The sequence below is a fragment of the Podarcis melisellensis genome (assembly GCF_964234715.1).
Source record: "Podarcis melisellensis genome assembly, chromosome: 11".
NCBI lineage: Eukaryota > Metazoa > Chordata > Lepidosauria > Squamata > Lacertidae > Podarcis > Podarcis melisellensis.
The window spans coordinates 24,893,415-24,918,279 of record NC_138543.1 but is presented as its reverse complement, the minus strand read 5'-3'; the positions used below and the strand labels follow the sequence as shown (position 1 = coordinate 24,918,279).

The 24,865-nt window shown below is 41.8% G+C and overlaps 1 protein-coding gene and 1 long non-coding RNA gene across 7 annotated transcripts in view; one reads left to right on the top strand and one right to left on the bottom strand.

The window, feature by feature from the left end:
- Positions 1-21,115, bottom strand: part of LOC309380767 — a 40,649-nt gene extending 19,534 nt beyond the window's left edge. The window contains exons 1-2 of the long non-coding RNA XR_014173124.1: positions 20,813-21,115; positions 9,773-9,923 (exon numbers count right to left, since the gene is read on the bottom strand). This is a non-coding gene — a long non-coding RNA (uncharacterized lncRNA). The remainder of the gene's footprint in view (positions 1-9,772; positions 9,924-20,812) is intronic.
- A 124-nt stretch (positions 21,116-21,239) lies between these two features.
- Positions 21,240-24,865, top strand: part of PAM (peptidylglycine alpha-amidating monooxygenase) — a 119,788-nt gene continuing 116,162 nt past the window's right edge. For 4 of the 6 annotated variants that reach the window (XM_081930461.1, XM_081930457.1, XM_081930459.1 and 1 more), the window contains exon 1: positions 21,241-21,365. The gene's annotated coding sequence lies outside the window, so the exon portion shown is untranslated. Of the gene's footprint in view, positions 21,366-24,865 lie in introns of all 6 variants that reach the window. The other 2 variants (XM_081930458.1, XM_081930460.1) reach the window with 2 other exon arrangements.

The following is a 24,865-nucleotide window of genomic DNA, read 5'->3' as shown; positions in this document are numbered from 1 at the left end:
GCCTGTAGGAATCCCACAAGCAGGACCCAAGTCCAAGAAAACTGTTGCCTCCTGCAGTTTCCAGCAACTGATATTCAGAAGGTTACTGTCTCTCACCATGGAGGCAGAGCACAGCCATCATGGCTGGTAGCCAATGTTATATTTATCTTCTTTGCATTTGTAGAATCCTGTTTTAAAGCAACCCACTACTATGAGTTCCATAGCTTAACTATGCAACCAAGAGAGATTATAAGAACTGAAGAACACATTCCAGCCAGGCAAACAAACCCTGAAGGTGTATGCAAAGTAGAGTCATGGAGGTAGGGAATGAATATAGGGTCCCTTTTGCTAACGTTTTCATATAGCATAATGCTGCAGATGACTTAGCCTGCTTTGTATTCAGAACAATTATAAATTCCTGTTCGAAAAAGGAATGAACACTGCTGTGCTGTGTGCATGTGTAGATAGATGAGCTTTGCCTACTGAAATTTGGAAGGGCACAAACCTGACTTTCAAGGTCATAACTAAGTAAGTTTTGATGGAGGAAAGGTATAATATGTCGACTAATCAACCAATCAAAGAACAAGGGAATTATTTTGGCATAATCATACATTTGATTGAGATATCAATTAGTGAAATCCCTGTGGGTCTTATTACACTCAGAATCAGCTCTGTTGTCAAAAAGTGGATCTTGGCTGGAACTTCTGCGGATGGGGTTCCTAGGAGACTGATTTAGCGGGGAGAATAAAGATGAGTCACAGAACACCCCACACCATCTCTCAGCCAGCCTATGTCTGTGTTGGTTACTGAAAACTATGGGTCTGGTCCAAGGCTAGCCCTGACACTTTGGGTGGTATTTAACTTAGCTTTGCTTAGAGTAGACCCACTGAAATTAATGGACCTAACTTAGTCATGTTCATTAATTTCAATAGGCCTACTCTGAGTAAACCTTAGTTGAATTTGGATCCACATCTTCCTGCCCATCTCTTAATTTGCATTACCATGGTATGCCCTGCTTCAGAGAGGTGCCAACAGACATTATAGTTAGGGGTGGGGTGGGAAACACAGCCATCCTTCAAAGTTCGTGCTTCTCTGAATTTTGCAGTATGGTTCGCCAACAAAAAAATTCACATACTAGTGTAAAGTATGCATTTAAATGCATGTGTTAGTCTAAATAATGTACGAAAATACATATATGAGGGAAAATGGCTTGCAGAAATATGTATAGAGGGAAAAACTACATACATTATGCATTTTAGGAGAAATTCACTCTAGAGTGCTGATCAGTTTTCATAAGGACTTTAACTAACAACAACAGCAACAACAACAACAACAAAAACAATACTAGATTCAGGTAGGTAGCCGTGTTGGTCTTTATTTAAATAAATAAAAATTAAAAAGTCCAGGAGCACCTTAGATACCAACTAAGTTTGTTCTGGGTGTAAGCTTTCGTGTGCATGCACGAATGCATGTATATGAAGAAGTGTGCATGCACATGAAAGCTTATACCCAGAACAAAATTAGCTGGTTTCTAAGGTGCTCCTGGACAATTTTTTAATAATAATACTGATCTGGAAATGTGGAGAACTGAACTTAAGATTGGAAAAATAAGAAACTGAGAGAAACTGAAACTGCCAGTTCCCCCATCCTTGCTTATAATACTGACAAGAACTTAACATGGACATATGCATGAAGTAAAACTGGGTCTCTCTTCTACTCTTCCCTCCCTCCAACAGCCTCTTTTTCATAAGTTTACTGTACTAATTGATTACAATGAATAATACCGTCTATTACAATATCTCCCACTGCCCCTCCCCTGCTGTTAAAATTGAAGCTTTAATGAAAGTTTGCTTTAATTATATTACCCTACCCCTGCTGTTAACCGACTGTATAATATCTTAACTGCAGCCCTCAAAATGCTCTGCATGTGCAACTCCTGGGGAACATTCCAGGGCAGCCATTGGAAATCAACTCCCCTGCATTTAGAGCTGCTGCCAAGGAGTCCTTGTAGCTCCGATGATATGAATGGGAGTTGCATGAAACCAATGCACAACTCTGGGGTGATTTGTAAGTTACTGGCTCCCCACTTTCATCCCCAAGATAAATATGTGTTTGAAAACATGCATATGCTGTTAGACACATTGCTTATCTTATCTAGTGTGGCCTTGTGTCCTGTTTTACGGAGGACAGGTCTCTGTTAGAAGGGCTGTCTGGCCCAAGTCTGGTCTGGAGATAAAGAATACTATGGGATGCCCCATATATGGGCTCCATGATCACTGCAGATGGTGACAGCAGTCATAAAATTAAAAGACGCCTGCTCCTTGGGAGAAAGGTGATGGCAAACCTAGACAGCATCTTAAAAAGCAGAGACATCACCTTGCCAACAAAGGTCCGTATAGTTAAAGCCATGGTTTTCCCAGTAGTGATGTATGGAAGTGAGAGCTGGACCATAAAGAAGGCTGATCGCTGAAGAATTGATGCTTTTGAATTATGGTGCTGGAGGAGACTCTTGAGAGTCCCATGGACTGCAAGAAGATCAAACGCATCCATTTTTAAGGAAATTAGCCCTGAGTGCTCACTGGAAGGACAGAGGCTCCAATACTTTGGCCATCTCATAAGAAGAGAAGACCCCCTGGAAAAGACCCTGATGCTGGGAAAGATTGAGGGTACAAGGAGAAGGGGACGACAGAGGACAAGATGGTTGGACAGTGTTCTCAAAGCTACAAACATGAGTCTGACCAAACTGCGGGAGACAGTAGAAGACAGAAGTGCCTGGCGTGCTCTGGTCCATGGGGTCACGAAGAGTCAGACACGACTAAACGACTAAACAACAACAATGGGATGCCCATCTCTCTGGCATATGTAAAGCAACATCTATCACTTGTTTCAGACATCTTGCTAAGACATAGATTTGTTTAGACTTTCCCTGAACCAGAAGATCAGACTCTTGTCTTTATTTGTTTTAATTCCCAGACTTTCTGTTTTTTTATGCTGTTACACTACTGTTGTTATTTTCGTATGGGTGATATTGCTTTATTTATTTTTTGTTGCTTGGAGATTTTTAAAAGATACTTAGAAATGCTTTTAAATAAAAGAAATGAAAAAAGAAAGACTGAACAGGCCAAACATATAGGATGGCATCCAACTTCCTCATCCTGTCAACACAAGGATTTCTGCTTGTGCAGTGTGGCTGTTACCCCTCTCCTCTCCTACCCTCCACAAATCTACTCCAGGAGGCTGGGGGAACCTACAGAATATACTTAGGGGTGGAGGGCTGATGGAGAGTGGGCGAAAGTCCCCTTGTGCAAGGGGAAAACCTTGCACTTATGGGATTAAAAAATTGTCCAGTAGCACCTTAGAGATCAACTAAGTTTGTTCTTGGTATAAGCTTTGGTGTGCATGCACACTTCTTCAGATACACTGAAACAGAAGTCACCAGACCCTTATATATAGTGGGAGGGTGGGGTGGGGTTTTTCTCAGGAAGGTAGTAGGAGATGGGTGATCAATGGGTATGGTAAATCTGTTAACGACTGCAATTAGTCCTACAGAAAAAAGCAAGGGATGGTATGCAGATGATTAGCATATGTAATGAGACTGGAATCCAAGATCTCTATTAAGACCAGGTCTCTCCATAGTTTTCAGTTTAGTGTTAAGTTGTAATTCAGCAACTTCTCTTTCAAGTCTGCTTCTGAAATTCTGGGATGGTTATTGAGCACTATGTTGGATACAAATCACATGGTGCTTCCACAGGGAAAATTGGGTGTCTGGGACAAGGGGGTAGACTTACTGGATTTTTTTCTGGAAAGGAAAAGTCTAGATTAGATGAGGAAAATTTATGGGCTGTAATTACCAAGAACATTATGTAGACGTTGCAAAAAAGAAAAAGAAAAGAAAAAAGGGCTTAATGAGGAGCACCAACCACACAATAACATCCATTTAGAAGCACCCAATGTCTGTTGTTGCAGACCTCTACAACACTGCAAACCTTCTAGTGAATTCCACTTGCCTGTACTTAATATTTCACTACCTTGGCTTTGTGTGCATCCAATTATCAGCAACAGTTGATTCATGCATTTTATATAATCACTCTGGAGACATAACTGGAAAAATACATTACTTCCTAAAACTGGCAGAAAGAGGTAGGATATTTATTTACCTACCTCATAGGGATGTTGTGCTGATTAATTAGTGAATATTTGCTCAGTATTACACATCATTTAAGGGATAAGGCTCCCCCTCCTGTCCCGCTAATGTTGTCCCTTGTTCATTTTAATTGCTTTTTAAATCTGTGTGCACAGATTTAATTGTCAGGAACTCATTGCAACTGAGCTACGTTTATTTTATTTTTTAAAAAAACATGCTTTTAGCACACTGGAAAGTGCATTGCTTTGAAAACTGAACAAAAAAAACCTTGCAAAAATGCAAGAAGTACGGTAGGTGATATAACCCATGGAGCTACACAACTGACAAACACTGACCACTGAAGTTTGCAGAGTGCATGGGAAGAGAGCAACTGGAATCATCTGTGTTGCTTTCCTGGCAAGTAAGTATAGCACCAAAAAAAAAGTCAGGTTCTTCTCAAATTTGACACAAGACCGCATCCAAAAACCTGGGAATCTAGCTAACTAGATTCCCAACTCAACTTCCCAGCCAAACCTTAAGTAGCATTAACTTGGGTTAATACAGGTTTACTTGGGTGCAAGTCCCACAGACTCCAATGGGACTTATTCCTGATAAGTATGCTTAGGATTGGAACCATAAAGAGGGGCAAGCTTATTTGCATCAACCTGAGAATCAACCACAACAGTGGATTAACCATATGCTTGACACCTGGAGACATTGGGCCCTTTGTGTCTTTGCTCTCAATTTAAAAGGAATAAAATCAAGAATATGGAGAACCCAGAACGTTTCAGTCTAAAAAACAAAAGGGCAGAAACTGAGACATGAGGGAAGAACTTCCAAATCAAAATGATAATTGCACTGGCACATGTGAGTAATAGAACTGACATTTGATTTTAAGTTTAAGCATTAATTCAATGTTTAATTTATTACTTTGTGCATCTAAGCCAAACAGGTTTGCCAGGTTGTAACTGGAGATTCCCTGTGCACCTTTGAACGGTCTGCTGAATCAAGGTTTGAGGTAGCCCTGGTTTCTCTCTCTTATAGTCCCCCTGCAATTCCATCTCCCACCCCCTGCCTGCTCTGTAGCACACCTGAAACTCTGTAAGAGCAGGATAACAACCAGGAATTGAATCAGACAGGAAATCCTTATCATTCATTCATCAGGAGGTTTAAAGTTGCAGCACCATTCTCCAGGTTGTAACATAGCAGCCCTAAGTAAGGGTCAGATTCTATTTGCATTTAATGCACAATATGGACTGCATTGACTTTTGGTTTGCTTCCAGTACTTTGAGGGTGTCCAGATGTTAAGGGTATATTAATAGCTGTGTAGAAAAGGTGCACCTGCTCAAATGTCCTCTTCTTCACAAAATGGAGGAAACGTCCCTGTTTTGCATTTGGCTCCATAAATTGTTAACAATTTGATAACTTATATGGATTTGCATATCTACAGGTTGAAGCTCGTTGGCTCTCTTAAAAATAGCAAAAATAAAAATAAAAATTGCCTGATAACCGGGGGGGTGGAGCTTGGAAACAGCAGTGTACAGTGCTGAAGCCTCAAGAAATTCAGGAGCATCCTCAAAGACTTCCATTCTTTATGCTGCTAGCATGTTCTCCCCCTTTATAGAGTGAAAGTTCTCCATATCTCCCCAGAGTCATCTTATGCAGATAGGATGCTCTATATAAACCGAAGGAAAAGATGAGGTTGGCAGCCTACTTAATCTTGAGAAAAGGCAATAGCTGTCAGAAATTCTATAGCGTAAAAAGTCCCTAATTTCAGATGCGCAAGGAGCCAAGGTCTGATAGCCACGTTGTTATACAGTGCAAAGTAGATAGATGGCTCCTTCCTTACGCTTGATGTGGTCTTGTCATTAATGGAAGACAATGGGCTTCATGTGTAGCTGGCTATTTCAAGAATCTGAAACCTGTATGTACTAGTGGGAGCTGGGTCACCTAACCTTACAGAAAATGTGCAAGAAAAGAGTGGAATTAAAAGGGATGTGATATCTGCAAGACTATGCATTTCCTAATAATATGGGTGGAGTAATAGGCAAGTCAACCACAGGCTTGCTTTTGCAACCCTGCAGTAGTTGTTCAATCTGTAAATTTGAATTTATTGTAACCGTCTTTTACAACGCTCTCTCATCCAAAGGAAAACTGATCTGCATCTATTCTATTCAGGGAAGGGAAAATATAAAATAGTATATTTTTTTAAGAATTAGAGATGAAAAGGACACAATGATCACTTGGTCTAATGTTCTACTTTAAGGTATGATGCTGCCTTATTCGACAATAAGCCAATTTTCAAATTCAAAGCCCAGCATGAACTGTGGTGCCAACACTGAACGTTCATGTACATGCAGGATTCCATGCTTACTTCAGTGGAAGGCAGATATACCTGCTGTCATCCCTTGTACAGGCAGAGCTACTCTCTCTGCTGGAATGAATAAATCTGAATATGCTCATTGCAGCCTCTATGCATCACACGGTTGGACAATTACACATTAACCTGTATCTACCCAACCATATTGTGCAACCACAAACATGAATATGTAAAATGACCAGGTGAAGAGGTTTATAACAGGAGTTTGTTCATGTTTCAAGGAACAAGCCAATAATTTACAAGTCTTGCATTGACTTGTAAAGGTTTTCATTTAAAGCATAAGGTCTTCTTTCATGGCCAGCCTTTGTATTAAAAGAAGTGTCTCAATTACGACACTGTTATTAACTAATTTCAGAATAGAAACCCGATGCTGTGTGCTGCTCAATCTGCCTGACCCTCAATTAAATATGCCCTGCACAGGATATTTGGCAAACCTGGATAACATAATCAACATTGTATAAAATGTACTTTTCCACTTGCAATGCCAAAAAACTATCCCTTGAGGTAGAAAGTGTGTTTTCTCTTGCCTCGACTGCTCAAGGAAATAGCATATAAAAGGAACACATGCAGTCCAATTCTGTGCACATTTGCTTAGAAGTAGATTTCAGTAGTAGATTCTAATCCCTTACTTGGAAGTAAACCCCATTGAACTCAATGGGGTGTACTTCTGAATAGACCTAAATAGGATTGCATTGCTATTTTCCAGCTCTAATAGTATCTGTTTTCAGTGTCACCAGGCAAGCAGTTGTGAAATGAATTGAATTAAAATGAAGCCCTAGAGCTTGGAATTATGAAAACACTTAAATAAAAACTACAGTAAAATGTAGTGATTAGCTACCAAAGGCAAAATAATTCCATGTGTGTCATCATAATACTTTTTTAAAAATTTAAAAATTAAAGAGTCTGTTTTGAGAGAACTCCCTTAGATTCATGACTTCTATAGCACTCAACATTTAAAACCATTTTTATTCTTTTAATGACACTGAGATACTTGAGGTCTAAATATAATTTCTTACACTGACACAGGAACTGTCACAGACCCCAATTATGACAGACAATTGCTTGTATCTCTTGATTCAAAGGTGACTTGTGCTTTGTATTTACATACACATGTTCCACTGTCTACCGCAACCAACCCTTCAAAACTGCACGGCGTAGAAAGCAAGGAGTCGAGAACAAAGCAGAACCGCTGTCCTTTGATTGCTGCTCTCCTCCTTCGCCTTCCACTTTGAAATAGAAAAGATTCTGGCAGCAGGCCAGACCCCTGGCTCCTCCTGAGCTCCAGTGGTTTGCTTTGCTGCAGCTGAAGTAGCATCTGCGATGGCAGTACACAGTGCTCATCCACACATGCCTTTTGCCCCACACTGTCTAGACACAGGCCCACGCTTTCAAGCTCTGTGTTTGAACGCTTTGCATTTTTTGCCCTGCCACTTTCCCCAGGAAAACCTGCTCTTTATGCTGAATCAGAACAAACAGCAATTTGAGTTTTCCACTGGTGGCAGTGAGTGGCAAATTCAGTGGCAATGAGTGGGTTTTTGCAGGAAAAAACACCGGTGCAAAAGGGGGGATAGTACCCTGACATGGAGCTTTAAAGTTCCTAGAAATGTGGCACAAAAGGAAGTCTGGATGAGTCCTCAGAAACCTCCAGCTTCTATGGGATCCTAACTACAGTGGTACCTTGGGTTACATACGCTTCAGGTTACATACGCTTCAGGTTACAGACTCCGCTAACCCAGAAATAGTGCTTCAGGTTAAGAACTCTGCTTCAGGATGAGAACAGAAATTGGGCTCCGGCAGCGTGGCAGCAGCAGGAGGCCCCATTAGCTAAAGTGGTGCTTCAGGTTAAGAACAGTTTCAGGTTTAGTACGGACCTCTGGAACGAATTAAGTACTTAACCCGAGGTACCACTGTACAGGGTATATACTGACTGAAATTGACAACTCCCTTTCCACCCACTGCAGTGTAGAACAAATTGCTGTACTACATTGAGGGCTGTAAGTAGCTGTCAACAACAAGCCCCATGGCTACCACATCTAGGCCCCAGCACAAGGGCTGCCAGTTGCACCCACTGCAATCAGCGGTAATTGGAGCCCTTAAACCAGATCCTGTGAGCTGTTGTGACTCCACACCAGCCTTTGGCAACCTGCTGCCTTCCAAGTGTTTTGGACTATAACTCCCACAGATAATAGTGGGGAAGCAGCAGGTCTGCAAAGGTTGCTCTACACACAGTACCTTACATGATTAGGCCTTACATGTTCCATTTCCCACTTTATAAAATATCAACAGACAATATGGTGACTGGAATGAGAGGGTGCAAGCCAGTAGCAGCAGCCCAAATTTGAAACCAAGGAAATGGAGCTGTCATGGGAGGAATATGACTGGCTCCAGACTCCAGCTTCAACTGCTTCTTTACTATTTGCATAAAACAACAGCTATATACTCAATTACAAGTGTGACAAACTTTCTACCTTTGTAGATAGGAAAACCTGATGCCAAACTGTTGGGAAAGTTGAATCGAAATTTGCAGGTGACATTTATTTTAATTGAAACTAACCTTTATATAGGGATTGATTAGCCAATCATGGCGTCAATGTATTGTTATCAGTTTGTGGGTGCTAGACACCCTAGATTCCTGGATTCAGTAAGTATTAGAATTTAATTGATGTTTGGAGTGTTAAAACTGGATGCCAGACATTGGATTTAGCAAGTATTAGAACAGAAGCCAGGCCAGCTTCCTGTGTCAGGAAATCACCTGGGAGACAAGTCATTAAGAAATAATAATAATAAATTTATTATTTATACCCAGCCCATCTGGCTGGGCTTCCCCAGCCAATCTGGGCGGCTTCCAACAAAATATTAAAATACCGTAATACATCAAACAAAGAAAGACAAAGGGAATAAGTCATTAGGAAAGAAAAAGGAAAAACTCTGTGCCAGATGGCAAATGGGAGGGGAGAGGCCCCTCCCTCAACTTAGAGTTTAGTTTGGAAAACAAAGTGGAGTTCAAAAGTAGAGTTTTAGAGTTGGCTGTGAGATGACCTGGGGGGGGGGAATGTTGCAGTTTGTAAAAGTCAGCAAGTTACCAAGAGTCAGAGCCATGGCAGGTGTGTAATTTGAATCCAAGGATGTGTCTATAGAAGAAGCAAGACGCACTTGGAATATCAGTGCTGTGAGCCCCTCCATCATAGACCAGGTTGTACATGCATGTGTAAATAATCCACTTACCATAAAGACAACCACAGTCCCCGCTGTGCCTCATTTTCTGAAAGGAAACACATACCTGGGGTAACTGTGCCTGCTGCCTCTGGAATCTTGCACCACTTGGAGATTGGGGTGGTGTGCAACAGTATATGTGCGTATTTTATTAGGATTCAGCATCCAGTTATAATCTGTTCTTTTGTTTTCATTGTAGACATAGGTAATAGCCAATAATGTTTTAAGCTGCAAGACAGTAACAAAAAGACGAAGTCACCCAAATGACAATAAAACAGAAGTGATTTTTGAAATATAAATACAGTATGTAAACATATGGAAATATGTATATAGAACACAAAAGACAAGTTATCCTAGTTGGGACCACTGTATAAATAACAATGAAGTTATTCAGATAATACAGATAATGATTGATGAGCTCTGCAGGATTTTATCACATTTCATACTTCAGAAACAAATCAAAGAATGATTCATAGATGGCAGTCATTAATCCCCTTATTACCTCTTTTTTTCTTTTAAGCTTTTTCTTTCTTTCAGGAATATGTTATTATGATTCTGCTTCATGCAACTAGGGATTTGAGTTCTACCAAGACGGTTGTTACTCCAAGAGCTGTGATCCCAAAGTGAGTAGTTTTCAGTTCATAGGCAAGAAGCAAACACATTGAAATGCATGAGCAGCAGCCATACATCTTTTTGTTTACAACTCAAGCATAACATCTAGGAGCAAACCTGATGTTGGTGTTGGGTGATAGTCAACATCAGTCATTGTCAGAATAGACGCATTGAAATCAATTGCTCTAAATAGCTCAACCCCATTAATTTCAAAGTGCCTATGTTGAATATGGGTTACCATAGTTGGATACACATTGTGTTTAACTGAAGCATCTATGGTCTTTGAACAGAGTTTTTCCTAAAGGAATATTGCTCAAAATAATCTCAAATTTCCTCCAAGGTAACACTCCTAACCAGCACATTCTAAATATTTTTAGACTAAACCTTGCATTGTTATGCAGTGGACGAGCATTCAATCACATTTGAGGAATATATCAAAACATGGTTTTCAAAGCTCACTCACAATGTAATCCGTTTACACTAATGAAAGGATGAATTGCCTCAGCAAGTTACTGAGAGCTGCTGGGTGCTCAGCATTTTTTAAGACTCAATCCACTTATTTAGAAGCTTAAATGTGGATTTATGAGTTTAGATAGTGATTCATTTTCATTTATTAAAAAAGTGTCACAGAAACCTAACTTCTGCTGCTCTACTGATACAAGTTTATATGAACAGAACTATGTGGGTTCCTTGTGTCTAGTAAAGAACAGAACCTATAATAAAATAATATATTTGTATTTAAAATACATAATAATCCACAACATAAACTAAATCTGAAACTCTGGCTTTGGCAGAAATGATTATCTCATGAAATGAGTATAATTTCACCCTATGCAATGCATACTTTAAGTTTAAGAGATACTCTGAAAGAATACTGTAGATTGGTTCCATACTATACTTTGGAGACATCACTGCTGTAGGCACACCAGCATTACAATGGAGTTTCCTGCACCAAACATGAAAAGTACGAATGACATACATTTGTCTTTGAAGAGCTGCATACACAACCCCAAGAAGTCCAACTGGGCTTGGCCTGGGTACAGTGTTTCTTAAAAGGATGTTCACACTGCATGCATTTGCTGCAGGCACCACAAGTGCAGCACTAGCACACCACTACAATTATGCTTGCCTTATCGACTGTGAAGCCACCTTAATATATGGCAACATACAAATGAAATTAGGTTTTTTGAGCTGTTGTGATACCACTTGTCTTGCTACTGATCTTTGTGAGAGCTTCTGGAAGCCTCTTTAAAATCACGTACAAATTTTGCATTTGCATAATCTGCACCATGAAAAACTCACAATTTCTGACTGATTTAAGCAGAAATTTCTGACTGATTTAAGCACTCTTTGGGATTGGCTACCTTGATAATTATGTGGAGCTGCTTTCCTCGCAAAGCATGAAAAACAGGAAAACCCATTCTTGTCTTCCTGTTGCATGGGAGATTGATGATCTCAGCCTCTGGCATCTGTGGCAGCTGGGGCCTACTGGGACTGGTAGGGTGGAAGACTGAGAGATCAACAATAAGTAAAGCCAAAACTCATGACAGACAAATCCAACTAATTTTAGATTTCTCTCCATCCTCCTGCTGAGTTCTACTGGGGCAAAACTGAGAGATGAGGATACAGATGACCCTTGGGCGAGTTGTAAGTTTGAAGGAAAAGAGGTGGGGACTGGTGAAGGACAGTGAGGCTGGTGGGTCAGTTCCCCATTTACATTATGGGCTAGTGTCCACTGTGTGGCATCAAAAAAACTAAACTAATTTTATCCTCTAGTGTGAGTTATATAGTTACTTATTCAGTAGATTTGTATCCAGCTTTTGAATTGGAGTCCCCACACAGCTTTCCTAAAATATATTAGATTAATTTAATAACTGTAGACATTAAACAAATGGGAGATGGGAGTAAGCAGCCCAACAAGTGATAGTGTCTTTGCCTACTTCCCTTTCTTTTCTGTTTCATTCTAAGAGGGCTCATATTTGTAACAACACTAGTGTGGTCTACAATATGATCTAGTTGACATTCTCCCATGAACCTCAATATAGCTCCTTGCTATATTGCCTCAGCAGGGCAGTTGATCTTAGGTCGTCCTTCATGTCCAAATATACTAGAAGCATAATGTTATGAATGTGATCAAGAATGAACTGAATTGAACTGTAGCTGTCGAGAAACGTGGCATTTTCCCATTGCCAACTCTGAATAGCCTCAGCATGTTCCACAGAAACCACTGAGCATGAAGATACTAGAAGTCCAAATAATAAATTGAATGTGGAAGTTACAGTATCTGAAATTGCTTTTGTGGGTCTCCAAAACTAGGAACATAGAAGAACTACCTCTTGGTCCTGAAAAACATGTATTTTTCTTTAAGACAGTGAAGCAGCTCCTAGGGTTTTCCAGGCGTTGTTGGAATATAGCTCGCATCATTTCTTACTGTTGGCCATGCAGACTGGATCTGATGAGAGTTGGTCCAACATCATCTGGAGCGCTGCAGATTCTTTAGAAGCTTTGAACATAGGAAAATAATAATGGAGCAGCTTTTTATAGAGTCAGACTGCCTTGGCCAATGCTATCTGTTTGGACTGGTAGCACCTCGCTGGAATATTGGGTGCGTTTTTAACTCAAGATTCCAATAATTAAACCAACAATTGTATATAACAGCATGCCGTGTACCACGAAGTTGTAACCTACCTTAGGGCCAAGCTAGACCTCATAGCAATAGTGTGTGAATTAATTTACTTCTAAATTTTTGTAGATAGAAGCTGGGGGTGGGTGGGGAGGAAAACAAAGTCAGATAATGACCACTGAGCAGATGAACATGAGCTTTCACCTTTCCCTGGTGAAATCACTTCCATGCCAGAGGAAGTAGCCTGAATATTGTCGTCATTTAAGACCTTACCTGAAGACTGTAAGGTCACTGGTTCATGGGTCATGCCACTACCTGTCTACATTTGTCCCTCAAGTTGCAAAGTGAAATAATCACTATCATAATTAAATATCTGTAAAAGTACCTGAAATAAAAGTGAACAGGCTTACCTGCAGGCTCACCTTTTTTTTTTTAAAGGAAGCACAAGGGAAGAGGACTTAGGGGAGGAAAGAAAAACTTTGAACTTGCTTGGTGAAGCTAAAAGCTACCTAGAAAGCAATTAGAGTAAAAAGAAATCTATAAAATAGGCAAGATGAAGATAAGGGTAAAAAAAAACCAGATAAAGAAAAAAAATCAAGAAGGTAATGCAAAGGGGAGAAATTGGGTTTTTAGTAAGTTCTTAAAAGAGAGAGGCCTGGTAAATATATATTTTAAAAAGTGTGTGCCACACATAAAGAGCCACACAAGAGAATGCATGAAGATAAGAAATGGCACAACAGAACGGAGATTTAGAAACAAACTTAGTATTTGATAAGTAAATGAACCAATAACATAATAAAAAGGAACAAAGAGGCATAGGTAGATCAGGTATGTAGAACCTGTGGCTTTCCAGAAATTGTTGGACTTCCACTCACGTTAGCCTCAGACAGCATGGCCAATAGCCAGGAATTATGGGAGGTGTTGTCCAACAACCTCTGGAGGACCCCAGAGTCACCACCCCCAGAGTAGAAAGAAACACATGGTCATCAACTCTGCATTAGCAATGCAGGAAAAACTGTATCTGCAAAAGCTCTTTCAACCCTGCTCTTAAGGAAATAGATTCTGGTCTATATGCTGCAATCCAAATCAGAGGACACAATTAGAAGGGTATTCAAGTAAATAAGTATTTATTGCCTTGTAGCACAATCCCAAAGGTATTATTGCTTATATCATCCTATTTTACCCTATACTTTCCTGTCAGTCTCAATAAAAAACTCTATATTTTACTTGCTCAGAACCTAGAAGTACTGGAAAAGCCTAATAAATTTAGAGCACAATCCCATATATGTTTTCTGAGAAGTGAGGCCCACTGAGTTCTATGGAGCTCAATGCCTGCTTAATGAGTGTAGAACTGCTGCAGCCAAAAATGAAAAGGGGGCAATTGACAGAACAACAGCATAGGACATGAGATGCATGGATAGTAAACTAAGAAACAGATTTGCATCAACTCTGAAGAATGGGTAGGTTAGAATAGGTTTATAACCTGTGGCCAAATGAACAAAATGTAGGATTACTAACATGATGGGGACTAATGAGTGGGAGTGTGTAATCCTACAAAAAATGACACTGTTGGTGTATTTCATGTCATGTCATTTCATGTCAGTTTGATTTCCTTGTGCAGCATAGATTGCAAGATCCCACTTGCAATATTATTATTGCTTAAAATATGCTGTAACCTAATGTGTGAAGGTTGCTTGCCTGTATTTTCCCAATTTTGCGGTAAGTCAAACTGACTTCAGCCCTCAATATTTCTCAAAAAACCATAACGATAACGGACAGTGGGGGGGGAGATATCCCCCATGGGTCTGGCACTGTTGCAGGACACTGGAAGTAGAGTGTTAGAAGTGGGCCATAATTTTTCAGCCACTACCTCCTAAACTGCTTTTCACAGCAAAATTCATTTGTGAACATCACCATTTTCTTTAATGGAAAATGTATACAGAATGAGTGACCCTGGTGGTCTTTTGAATTGTTTTATTTTTAAACCACAGTCTTATAACAAGGAATTAATTAGTATGCATCATTAACTGCTGTGTTGGGTAATGGTTTAATAGCTCAGGCATACTGCTTATAGGAATCTCTGCCTCTCTGCAGCTCAGTTCTTTTAGATTCTATTCTGCAGTGATCCATGTCCTTACAGGCTGTACAGGACCACACAAACTGTGACAAGTTAATAGGTCATGGTTCCAAACCAGATCTGTTCAAAAGCCAAGATACAAAAAGCCAAGTTACAACGGTCCCGTCCTTAAGAGCTGCAGCAGATTTATTGTAAATATACCTTCCAACATAGGCTGCGTTCATGCTATCTCCACCTCATCAACACTCCACCTGATTAATTATAGTCAGAATCTATAATTCATGACAACTTGATTTCTGTGTCATTGTACATCAAAGCGCTTGTTTATGTTAGCACTCCCGCTGCGTCTTTCATCTTTCTAAATCAGAATATGGGTTGTTGTTGTTGTTTTAATTAGAAATATGAATTATAACAATTTACACTCTACCAGTGTTAGTCCAAGTTGTTCAAAAAAGGAATCTCCTAAAAAGCCAGGAACTTCAATTTAATAACTCCTTAGTGATGTTACTATTTTCACTCTGTAAGCTACTAATAAAGTTACTGTGGCCATCTATTTATCTTTTCCAGTTAATGAAATTACTTGCAGAAATACTGTGCAGATAAATGGCAGGTGGTACATGGCAAAATATAAGCAACCTTTCAGCAAGTGTGAAAATTAAAACTGGAAACAGTCAACATGCAACATCTCAATGATAGGGTTAGTCCATAGATTATCAGAGGATCACAGCAAGCTTTGCATGTTTCCAATTAGGGATAGTTTTTAATTAGTACTCACTATACACAGAGCAATAAAGTGTGGGGATGCATGCAGGATCATTCTTATACAAATGGATCCTTGTAATCCTGGAAACTAATCCTTAGCCATAGACATAGATGAGTGCTGTGTAAATAGCTGGTTTCCCATTTCAGGACAGAACCACAAAGAAACAGTACCTGATACCTAATCCTACCAGGAGGCAAGTCACAGTAAGATACGTGTATTAATATTCACGTATGAGACAAAGCCCAACTAAGGCTACAGATTATCTTTCAGATATGTGAGCTATACAAAACAAGGAGGCTTACCTTGAGCCTTGGCTGCCCCAAGTCAGGGATCAGCCATGAAATCTGCAGAGACAATATCATGTATTTACATAAGGATATCCACAAAGCCTGTTCTAATACTTTCCCCAGACACAGATATTTTTATACTGAAGTCTAGAACCTAACATGATTTACTCTACAAATCAGGCCCTGTAGGGTATTGTAACACTTGCTGAAGATGTAGATCCAGTGTGCAGCAGATGTGAAAAAGATGAATTCCATGCTAGGGATTATTAGGAAAGGAATTGAAAATAAAACTGCCACTGTCATCATGCTATTATTCAAATCTATGGTGTGACTGCATTTGGAATATTGTGTACAGTCCAGGTTGCCTTCATTCAAAAAGGATATTGTAGAGCTGGAAAAGGTTAAGAGAAGGGAAGCTAAAATGATCAGGGGGTGAAGCAACTCCCCTATGAATAAAGGTCACAATATTGGGGGCTTTTTCGAGAAAGGGAGACTATGAGGGGACATGTTACAAGTCTATAAAATTATGGAGAAAGTGAATTGAAAAAAGTTCTCCCCTCATTCTCGTAGCACTAGAATTTGGAGGCATGTAATGCAGCTGAATGTTTAAAGATTTAGGACAGACAAAAGCAAATACTCCTTCATGCAGCTTGCATGGGCCTTGGCCTTCAGGAGGCAGTGATGATTATCAACTTGGATGGCTTAAAAAAGGATTACACAAATTCATGGAGGGTATCAATGGCTACTAGCCATGATGGTTATGCTGTGCTTTCATGGTTATAGGCAGTAATGCTTCTGAATACCAGTTTCTGGAAACCACAGGTTGGGGGAGTGCTTTTGTGCTTGGTCCTGCTTTTAGGTTCCCCACAGGTGTCTGGTTGGCCACTGTGAGAATGCGACATTGGGCTAGATGGGCCATTAGCCTGACCCAGAAGCCTCTTCTTATGTTTTTTTTATGTATGTTATGCAGCCAAGTAACCCACTGCCTTGCAGGACATCTTCAGGAGGAGAAAAGGCTAAGGAGCAAACCTTCAAAAACCCAAAGTGGAGTCCCTAAGATGGTTGGATGGCATCTTGCATGTCTTCTTTCAGCAACTCCTGCAGCCAAGCTGGTGCCAAATGTATTGCTTTGTTGTCCTTTGGACCACATCAGAAAGGCCGAGAAGGGGCTCGGCTCTTGTTGTCTGGGTAGCCCAGGACCTCCATACACACTGCCCAGCCTTGCACCCCGGAGAGGTCACTTTGGTGCTGCTAACACAGCAAAAACAACACAGGAGGCAGCAGTTATGAATTACCGGTATCTGCAGCCACAGCAGGTGCTGTGATTCTACAGCAGTTTGACTTCACACACCCACACCTCGAGGTGCACTCCATTGTTTCTCAAGACAGATAGATGCCAACATGTGGGCAAGTCACTTTCACAGATAAAACTGCAGATAATACCTCAGGATTGGATACTGTGATTCATGTTAGAAACCCCTGCTAGATCCTTAGAGCTTACCATAAATTAGCTAGTACTGTATGCTTCTTTTCTTTACCTGCAGGCAACTGGGTGGAAGTGCAGTTAGGTGCCGCCTATTTTCACGTTTGAGTATTCCTAGTTGCCTCCTGGACTTAGCACATGGGGCTTCTAAATCTCCCTCTGAGAGAGATTAACCACTGGGATTCTAACTGCGTTCGCATGTATTATCAGAGAAAGAGGCTACAGGCTTATTTCTTCTGAAACTGCACCTGTGCAAATGTCAAAAGAACTGGGACTGACAGAATGTTTTCAGGATCCCTGCCCTCACTGCTTCATTACATTGGGTTTAACGTCAGTGAGCAATTGTTCCTATGACATTTCTCAGTGAGTGCTTACCAACGTGCAAGATGGCAATCTAGATGTTATTAATTTTAAATCCATTTTTTAAAAAATCCTCTTGTTAGATGAGATTTTGAATCCAGTTTCTCTGCACTTGAGTAGCATGTCACAGCTACAATAATCTCTTCACTGAGTGGCAGGGTAGTATTCCTTAGCAAGTAGCTTGTCAATAAGAAGAAAAGCTGTTGTTTCGCCTTGTTAAAATTTAAAAACTTGAGAGAGATTTTAAGAAACCACACCGTTAATTTTATTCCAAGGACACAACAACAGAGCTAACATCTAGAGCATCCCGAGCTCCTCTTCCCTTCATGTTGTCACAACAAATCTTCTGCCAGTGATTGATGTTGTTGCCTGCCAAGGAGCTTTTCCACTGAGAGCAATGTTCTCGCCTAGCCTCTGGTGGAGTTCATCCCCCTTCCTGGAGGCTCTCTGCAGTTGCATGGTTCAACAACAAAAAAATCTTGCCTGGAGATGAATACACCAAACTGGGATATGTTTATTTCAAGGCATTTCCCAGTGGAGAATGCCCTGAGCCCCCTAAAATGTTTAGCCTTCAACTTCCAAGTATACTACCCACAATAACTCAGCCATCACCATAATATCCCAAAAGGATATTACATTCATAAAACAAGAGGAGAAACGATTACCCTGAAGTACTAATCTTTTCAATGTATTGCCTACAATACAAAACGACAATACCTTTGAAATTTCATTCAAAAGACAAAACTGCACCCTTTCCCCAATCCTCAAGTTCCTTTGCATGAACACCCAAGAGAGAAACCCAAAAGTCAATTTTCTTCTCGCAGCCCCTCTTTAATCCAATAGATTCACTTTTGTCGTTTTTCCTTGCAATACTGAGCACTACTGGCATTATCTGTGACCCCCATGGGTTGAATTCTTTTAACCAGTTATTCTTCATTTATTTTCACAAAAGGAGATAAAACAATATACAAGAGTGCACAAACTCCATTTCTGTCCACTTGCAGGTACATCTGCTCCAGTACAGCAATTAAATATTAATTCCAGAGCAATTCCCAAAAAAGTAATTAACTTTGCTTACGCAAACACTGTTTGCACACACACATATCACCGGTTTTTATAGTGTAGACCCAGAGGGCCTAAACCTTGCTAGATATCTCTAGGTATTGCTTATTTATTTCTTCTTTATTTTATAGCCCCACACACCCCGCCTCACTTTTCAAGCTGTATATAATACTGCAGTTGGCAAGCCAGCCAAAACTTAGAAGTAAAAACATGTACACATTACTGGCTTAAAATGCAGCAAGGCCATTCTTTTCTTTAGTTTGGATGAAAGCTAGCTTGGGGGTAAACAAACACATCAAAACACAGTATTTCATAAGAAACAGCACAGACACTGTATATATATGAACAGCGGCGAACTTGTGTACATCACTTCCCAAACCAGCAGTGGGAGCGCACTGCTGGTTTGGGAAGAGCAGGCATCCCCAAACTTGGCCCTCCAGATGTTTTGGGACTACAGTTGCCATCATCCCTAACCACTGGTCCTGTTAGCTAGGGATGATGGGAGTTGTAGTCCCAAAACACCTGGAGGGCTGAGTTTGGGGATGCCTGATGTAGAGTAACCAAGACCTAGGACAGCTCAGTTGGTAGACAGGGTCCTGGGCTTGGGCGAAAGATTCCTGCATTGCAGGAGGTTGATCTCATGGCTCCTTCCAACTCTACAGTAATATGATTCTATGAATATAAGGAGCATCTTCTGGTAAGACTGAGAGAATGTTGACTGAGAGAATGCACAGCAGTTTTGAGATGCCTTAAGAAAAACCAGGTCATTATCACTGGCATCGGCTACTACAGAGATATTTACGAAATGATGAGGCTGCGGAGGCTCAGCTCACCTTTACACATCTGATAATAATTTGTTGTTGTTGTTTAATTGTTTAGTTGTGTCCGACTCTTCGTGACCCCATGGACCAGAGCACGCCAGGCACTTCTGTCTTCTCAACATCAACATCAACCTTTTATTCGACCGTCAGTCAGAAAAAGTACATTTGTCAATACACAGTTAAACATCCAGGAAGATTTTAGAGCTTAGCCAACACTAAAATGGGCTAAACAGATAGCCCCATATCAATACAGTCAATTATAGTCTTGCGATGCTTAAAAGCTAAAAAAAGAAATTTGGCCACCAAGGAAGGTATAGCTCTAGTGACATTATTCAGCAAGTGTAAAACCTGGTTTTCTCCGGGTAGGAAGCTAAATTGACATAGGAGTGGATCTATAAAATTTTGTCTAAGCTCTGCATAAGAAGGGCAAGTCAAGAGAATGTGTTCTCTGTCTTCTCTGATAATAATATTTGGGGCCAACTATATAGGAGCGCAAACACCTCTTAAGAGAGGTCCAGCATGCAGAGGGGCACTCCCACGTGAAAATACTAGCTTCAGAAGAGGGATTTTCATAGAACCATAGAGTTGGAAGCGAGCTTGAGCATCATAACATGCCTGCAACACAGGAACGGGCAGCTGTTCCTCACGAGGATCGAACCTGCAACCTTGGCGTTGGCGCCGCTCTCTAACCAACCAAGCTCTCCTCCATTTGCACTTTGGGCCAGGTTTACCAATGCCGACATTACATCTGGCGATGTGGCAAAGGGCCAAGGAGCACCTGAAACTTGGCAACATTCCTGCAAGGGAAGAATCTACCTGGTAAAAAGGAAGCGGCAATATTAGCACGACCCCAGTCAAGCACACCAGTTGGTTACACAGTGCGATAAGCCACGGTTTGGCACTGCCACACAGTTTTACACGAGGCCACCATGCTATACACCCTCACTTTCTATGTAGGGAATTCTGTCATTGTGTGTGTGGGGGGGGTGCATCTTTGTCATGGGGCGTGTGTGGCGGATTTGTCGTCACCTTTGAAAAGAGACCCTAGGCTATACGGAGCAGTTCTTTCTTAATAATAACAAAGGGCAGTCTTCTTCCCCCTCCTTGTCCTGATCCTTGGGAAGAGCAGGGACACTCAGCGCACGCCGACGCCGCAGCCTTTGCCCTACTGTGTGCACTTATCTCCCTCCACCGCAAAAAAATAAAATAAAAGGAGGGGGGAAAGGCCTCCTCGGAGCTCGCCGCCTTTCTGCCGCCCACGGGGGCTTTTTTCCTGTCAGGCTTCCAAGCCTGGCGCGCCTGAGCAAAACAAAAGCTTCCTCCGCTCGCGGCGCCTGGGCCGCCTCGCGTTTTGGGGTGGTTTTTTTTTTTTCCCTTCGCGAGGCGGAGCTTCGCGCGCGGGCTGTGGGAGGGCGCGAGGGCGGGCCTGGCGGGCTCCGGGGGAGGGACGGGGGGCGGGCCGAGGCTCCTCTCGGCGTCAGCAAGGCAGCCGCGGCCGCTTGGGCGAGTCGGTGAGGGGGGAAAAAGAGCCTCAGCCGTGGTCGCCGGACAACACTTGAGGCGAGGGGCCTTCGGAGTGCGGGTGAGTAGCCGGGGTGGAGTGGGGGGAAAGGGCACGGGGGGAAAAAGGGGGCTTCGACCTCCCTCGCCGTCGGAGTCGCTGAGGGGAGGAGGAGGAGGAGGAGGAGGAGGAGGAGGAGGAGGAGGAAGGCAAGTTGTTTCCGTCGCCTGGCCAGGGCGGACGGGCGGACGCTCCCGCCGCCCCCGTCGGGGCACATTTCTCCTCAGCGAGGGGTCGCCCCGCGCTGTCCGCTCGCCAGCAACTCCTCCGACTTCGTTTCCCCTCTTTCCTCCTGGACTCCCGCCGAGTGTGTGGGGGTCCCAGCTGGGCACCTGCCTCTGCCCGCCTTCCCTCCGCTTTCGGCGGCGGCGTGCGCGCTGCTGCGTGTGCTTTTCCTCGCCTGCTTTTCCCCGGCAGAGAGGGAGGGATCTCGGCGGTTGCTGCTGCTGCTCCCGCTGCTGTAGCTGCGGCTTCTTCTTGTTTTGCTGTTGAGCAACTTTTCCCCCTTCCTCTGCCCGCCGCTTTCCCGCCCCGCGGTGCCTTCCTTGGACGGTGCCCGTCCGGAGGTGGCTGGCTGGAGCCCAACTTGGGCGCTGCCGCCGTCAGGATCGGGTCTGGGCGAAAAGAGGGGCGACCCGCTCGGAGGCCGCCAAAGAGCTGGCAGCTTCCTCGGAGATTCAAGGCGGGTTTGTTTGTTTTGCCCATGTTGCTGATCCATTTCCTCCTCCTGTCCTGCCTGGTGGTTATGGTTGTTTCGGGAGATGCTTTTAAAGATATTGTGTCTGGTCCAGGAGGAGAGAGCGTCTGCTGCATCATCGGGCAAAGAAAAGCGGTTTCCCTTGGGAAATAATAATCCTTTTTTTTGGTAGCGGTTGGCGAGGGAGTTAAAGATCTGTTCAGTAGACAACAACCCCCCTCTTTTTCTTCTTCTTCGTAGGGGTTTATCGCTTGCATACATTCAGCTGTCCCTTTTCTCTATCCTTCCCCTACGCGATCTTCTATGTTTTCTTTATTTTTTTGAAGTTTCTGACTTCACGCATTAAGATTTAATCCGTTATTTCCGACCCACTGAAGAGACAGGAGGACCAGCGTTATTGCTCACAGTATGAGTGTTTCTCTGCTTTCCCCCACAATTTGGTAAGGAAGCCAGGAAGTGAAAGGCTGTGCTTTTCTTTTCAAAGTTTCCCATGCCGCCTCCGATTAATCCTAAAACCGCTGCTGCTGCTCAAAAGACTAAAAGGCTGGACGCTTTGGAGTGTATTTCATTATACACAGGGCATGCTTGTTAGTTTTTGCAAAGAATGCTATACGAAGAGAGCCTTCAATCTACAAATGCACCATAACAGCTATCTTAACTAAATTGCACAAATATTATCAACCTGTGGGGAAGTAATACATGTGACTTTCATCATCCACCTCAGTAGTCTTCATAAACTATCACTCCTATTATTTATTGAAGTGCACCATTGTTGTGCATGGTGCTTTATGGCAGGGGCAGATTGCCTCTGGTCCTCCAGTTGTTACAGCTTGCATTATTTCTGACCATTGGCCATGCTGGCTACAGTCATTGTAGTTCAGCAACATTGGGGAGGGCATGGGTCAACCGCTCCTGCTTTACAGGATACAAGAAAACTGCTTTCTGCCCCAAGGAGCTTGCAGTCTAAAAGTCACAACAGCAGAAGCAGAGAAGTGGAAGCAGGGGTGCTGACAGGAATAATGTGCAGTTATTTCAGTTACATGTATTTAGGCTTAAATACAATAGGGTGTGGTAACTTGAGGGTTAAATCTTTCCAGAGCCAGAACATGACTTTACTCCAGCTTCTAACATGGTACCACTTTGCATTATTTTTTGCTAAGTACATCCCTCCTTTTTCTCTTCATCGCCCTTACCTATTTGTTACTCTGTTTTTGTCACCTCACTTTTCTTAATCTTTCTTTCTCTGTCTCTTAAGCACAGCTGAACTCTAAACAAAATAAATGAGAGTGGGTGCTGCAGACCCACCTTTGTTGGGGGTACAATTGAATTTGGATGCTGACCCCAGTAGTGTCAGACTCAGTGATTTATGATAAAATGTTTCTTAATATGCCACTTTCAATTTATCAGAACTGCAGTGTGTTTGGTTTCAGGCCACGCTGGGGACTACTTTTGCAATTAATGTTCATTGAAACCTTGACAAGTATAAGCTGCTGAGGGGTAGGTGTGTGGGACGGAGAGAGAGAGAGAGCTTGGCCTCAAGGCAAATATACAAAATCCCTTTAAATCTATTGCCTTCATGTGTATACAAATAACTGTGGTCTTAATTCTGCAAACATGCAGGCTCTTTCCATTTTTGATCGGTGTGCTACTAACCGCATCAGGGTTGAAAAATTGGAAATGAAGAGCAACTGAAACCATGCTAGCACTGAACAATTAGTTTCTAATTTTAAAATGTTTGATCAAGCCAAGCTTTTGTGTTTAAGAGACTCACAGCACAAATCTACCCAAAAGTTAGTCCCATTGAAGTCAAAGAGGCTTACTCATACTGAAGGGTTAGGATTGAGGCCTAAGTGATATTGCCTCATATTAATCTCCTGGACGGAACATTACCTACTCGTAGGCTAATTGAACTTAAAAGTGTTTTAGAATTGGAGAATAACAGGAATTTATACTACCTTCAAAATTAGCTTCTTTCTCACACAAGGTGCTAGTCTCTTCTCTCTCTCTCTCTCTCTCTCTCTCTCTCTCTCTCTCTCTCTCTCTCTCTCTCTCTCTCTTTCTCTCTCTCCCCCCCCCCCCATTTAAACAGGTTGCAGAAGAGTAGAGAAGTCACAGGCTTGCTAACAGTTACTGATAATAGGGCAAGATTTTACTTATTTTTATCAAAGTTCTATGGAATGTTTTAGAATACAACTTCACAAATTTCACTGCACTACTGAAATAGTAACTTCTCAATATAAGTTATGGTTTCAGGAAGAATGGTGAATATATGGTTCCTCTTTGATAAGTAGTGCTCATCAATATTAAGCATATATATTAGTGTTTAGTGTTTGTGTTGACCTCTTGGAGCACTTAAGATTAGGGTGATTTGTTCTGGTTTTATATGACCCACAGATTTATTTATTTTTAATCTCAGAGATTATAAATCTCTGAGTAAGATTAAATAGGTACCATAAAATAAATCTGGCTAATTAGTGGGAAACTGTAGTAGAATTTGATAGTATCTGGAACTGGAATAAACATATATTCTCCTCTGTTCACTTGTACTTCCATTTTCCTCTTTACCTGTGTTTTCTCCTTTGTTGAATTATACACTGTAAACTCATTGGGCAGGAACCTATTCTCTTACACTTTCCAAAGCACTATAGAATATAGACAGATGAAAGTTCTGGTAGCGGTAAAACTTACATTACTTCCAAAATGTCAAAACTTCCCACAAAATCTGAACCATATTCCATATGGGTAGCTGCTTTGTATGAAGCAATTATCAGAATGGTTATGAATGTGATTGCCTTACCACATATTGGGCTGCTTTGATGTCCAG